This window comes from Procambarus clarkii, chromosome 24 (assembly GCF_040958095.1).
Source record: "Procambarus clarkii isolate CNS0578487 chromosome 24, FALCON_Pclarkii_2.0, whole genome shotgun sequence".
NCBI lineage: Eukaryota > Metazoa > Arthropoda > Malacostraca > Decapoda > Cambaridae > Procambarus > Procambarus clarkii.
Genome location: NC_091173.1, coordinates 19,183,619 through 19,187,581, shown reverse-complemented (window position 1 = coordinate 19,187,581; position 3,963 = coordinate 19,183,619). Strand labels below are relative to the sequence as shown.

Genomic DNA, 3,963 nt, shown 5'->3' with positions numbered 1-3,963 from the left:
TCATCTCTCCATCTCTATGAACCTCGACTCCTCTCTTTCTCTACCTCAAGCCTCATTTTCTTCCATCCTCATAAGAGTTTTCTCTCCTCATATACAACAATTGTTAAACTCTCAATTTCGGTTAAAGACCCGCTCGAATTCCTCATAAAAGGTGGTATATAGGGGATGCCTCCTCCGGGTGGAGGAACAGACTACAGGGCAAAGAGGATTGGTATTTAGCCTGCATTGAAGTCTCCTGGGAAGAAAAGAATCCTCTTCTGTCTCTTACGCTGGCAATTGATGGGTGTTGGTGATAGTGTTGAGGGTGAGGGAGGGGAATGGAGTTAGTGTAGGTGGGTGGAGGTTGTGGTGGTGGTGGTGGTGATAGTGGTGATGGTGGTAGTTATGGTGGTGATAGTTATGGTGGTGATAGTGATGGTGGTTATAGTCATGTTATGGTGGCGGTGATAGTGATAGTTGTGATAGCGATAGTTGTGGTGATAACGGTGGAGGTGATGATGGTAATGGTAGTGATGGTGGTGATAACGTGAGGGGGGGGGGAATGTAGTGGTTGGCGTTTGCGGCATGGCAGATGAGTCAAGGGAGGGGCTGTGGTGATAGTGTGTGCGTGTGTGGTGGAAGCAAGAGTGTGAAGGTCGGACAGGTGTGTGTGTGTGTGTGCACGAACAGAGAGGCAGGTGTGTGTTACTCTTGCGAGAGAGAGAGAGAGAGAGAGAGAGAGAGAGAGAGAGAGAGAGAGAGAGAGAGAGAGAGAGAGAGAGAGAGAGAGAGAGAGAGAGAGAGAGAGAGAGAGTGAGAGAGAACGAAAGAACAGAGGAATTTTTGCCCTATGTGAATTTAATTTTTTTTCAGAAATGCCTTACGGCTAAACCGAGAGGCAGTAGCTGGATGGACCGCTTAACAACTATTCACTGTATTGCTGCAAAGCACACGAGGTTGGGAAGGAAAAGCTGAAGGCTCTCTCCCTCCGCTTCATCCGGTTCATACGGGCTGGGGTTGGGTTGGGGGGACACGATGGATCTCCTATCTTACTGCAGCAACCACGTACTACTAATGCTTCTCTTTCTCTTAAGTGTTACTTCTTTCACAGGTACTTCTGCTACCGCTACTTCTGCAACCGAGGGAGAGACCACGAAGAGCCTCTAGGTCCAAGGAGAGATCGCGAGAACACCCGTGGTCCCCGGAGAGATCGCGAGAACACCCGTGGGCCCGCGGAGAGATCGTGAGAACACCCGTGGGGCCCCCCGGAGAGACGTTAGAAGGCCCTGGGCCCAGGGAGAGACAGCGAGAAGACTCTTGGCTCCCGGAGATACCGCGCGAAGACCCGTGGCCCGCGGCCCAGGGAGAAAGGAGCGTCAGAATAAACTCACCAGTGAAGGTTATTGATGCAAGTGTGAGCCGCGACGCGTGCCGGCCCGCCCCCCTGGTGCGTCTCCGGTGGAGCGGATGGGAAGGGGGGCTGAGGGCAGGGAGGGAGGGACGGGGAGAGAGAGAGAGAGAGAGAGAGAGAGAGAGAGAGAGAGAGAGAGAGAGAGAGAGAGAGAGAGAGAGAGAGAGAGAGAGAGAGAGAGAGAGAGAGAGAGAGAGAGAGAGAGAGAGAGAGAGAAGAGAGAGAGCCTGGAGACTGCCACACCACCTTCACTAAAGAGGAATGGTAAGAGACTACTGATCTCCAGCCAGCATGCTAGGAGAATACAAGCAGGGAGTCTCACCCTCGGGTCCAGAGAGTGAAAGGAATGGTTTCTAATAGAGAAAGACTTCGATGTGAGCGTTTTTCAGTCCCTGGAGGATCAGTTACGTATATCTATAGTCTGGATGATAGATATTCGTGGCTCCTTCAATGCAAGAAAATAATGTCTAAAGAGGTTTGATCAGTTTGAAGGTTGTTAGTGCTAGGATGATCTATGCATATGTTTCTAGTGTCATTGGGAGTGATATCAGTGGTTTCTGTAGTGGTCGGAGGGCGTGATTGCTTTTAGCAGGCAAATAAGTGGTCTCCTGTCTGTGAAGTGGATAAGTGCCCAAAAAGCGGTTTCTAAAAAAAAAAAAGGATTAAGTTTGTAAAAGGTTTAGAAGTGAATTCAAACCATTTACAAACACTAATGTAAGGATAAACGACCAGAGTATTTTCGAGGCAGAATGTTGTTTGAGAAAGAGGCCTGTAAAAATCATGTATTCGATAATATTGATAGGAAAATGGGGCATTAGGAACCACGTTGTTAATTAGATTGTTTGAGAAACAGGCCGATAGAAAACCCTATTGTGTCTAATATTGCTTGAGAAAGATGTTATTTAAAAACTATGTTGAAGGTAATATTAGTTGAGAAGCATTTAGAAACCATGTTATGGATAACATATAAAAAACATTTTGCAGAATTGGCAACATAAAAGATATAAGAGAGATTAGATAAGCAGGTTTCTAGTATCTTTTTGAAAAAGAGCAGCACCACAAAAGTAAAAAAAAAAAGGGCATGTTTCTAGAGACCTGACGATTGGTTTCTCAGGCTTCAACGCATTTTAAGAGATATTCTTAAGTTAACGAAAGAGTGAAAAAAACAAACAATGAATATGGTTTATACTGGGGATATGCTGGAACTATTTTTAATTGATTCTAGAGAGAGAGATTTTATGACGATACAAGAATAATATTGTATGAGATTGGATGACAGATAGAATTAGACGCTAAGAACGGGTGCAGACTGGATGACATTAGAATTGTGGGGGGGGGGGGATGGGTGAGAGGGGGGGAGGGGGAGGGGGGGATGGGTGAGAGGGGGGAGGGGGAGGGGGGGGGTTAACGAGTGGTTCACTGATATAATTAACATCTATATACTGAGGTGGAAAGTGGATGGTAAACATTAAACACTGAACTGGATGAGTGGCTGAGCACGCCTTACCTCAAGTGGAATGGATGACGCTCCTCGATGCCAAAGCGTTCTCGGCGGCATTGGTGGATGACTGGTCAGGCAGAGTGTCTCGTCTGGGTTTCGGTGCCACACGCATGGATACTCCTGGTGGCAGCGAGGCAGCGTCCAGTGCCACAAACACAAGCTGGGGAGGGGGAGGCGGGGGGGGGGTTATCTGGGGAGGAGGGGGGTTGGGAGGGGGGAGGGGGTGTGTGGGGAAGGATTGCTTTCTGTACTTAGTCTATATTGCTATGTTCTTGACTTGCGACATATCCTGCACGCGAAGGCACTTCACTGTCATCAATATGGCACCACAGTCAAGGCACTAGTTTATATGTTGCGTCCTGGTACTATTTCTCATGTCTCTACGAGTGAAAGAACTTTGTTGAGGTATATTTACATATGTAAATATATATATATTTAAATATATTGGCGCTAGAAAATGACTCCAGCAAGATGGGGGTGCGGGAGGGGTGTTCACTTTTGCGTTCGGAGTTCGAACGCTCTTTTCCTGAGTTTCCTGAGAAACTGTTCGAAGTTTCGTCGACCCCTTGAAGTGCGACTCTCGCGGCTGCTATAGTTTAACTCTCCTATCTGAGGCAGAAGATTCACACTGTTTACATCGCTGCTGCTGTGATTTCAGCGTAACATTTGCGATGACAGAAGGCCAGTTGTGTAGTCTTGAGTCGAGATTCCTCCCCTACACACACACATACACACACAAACACGCGCGTACGAACCAAAAAATATTTGTACGATCACTTGCAACAAGTGGTTAGGTAATGTTTTCAATTTCGTTGGAGGGGGGGTGGGGGGATATCTTTCTTGGTTTCACTCGAAGACAGTTTTAGTGTTCATCAAGATGCATAGAGTGTGTGTAATCACAGAAAGAGTCACCGAGCACTCGCATGGGAGCGTTTCACTACACACAGTGGATGGGAGCGTTCCACTACCCACAGTGGATGGGAGCGTTCCACTATACACAGTCGCTGGGAGCGTTCCACTATACACAGTCGCTGGGAGCGTTCCACTATACACAGTCGCTGGGAGCGTTCCA

At 47.5% G+C, this 3,963-nt stretch overlaps 1 protein-coding gene across 1 annotated transcript in view; it reads right to left on the bottom strand.

Moving 5' to 3' along the window:
* The window catches only part of LOC123761679 (histone-lysine N-methyltransferase PRDM16-like), a 15,562-nt gene extending 12,469 nt beyond the window's left edge, over positions 1-3,093 (bottom strand). Inside the window, exon 1 of the mRNA XM_069330684.1 lies at positions 2,898-3,093. The gene's annotated coding sequence lies outside the window, so the exon portion shown is untranslated. The remainder of the gene's footprint in view (positions 1-2,897) is intronic.
* Positions 3,094-3,963: the final 870 nt, after the last annotated feature.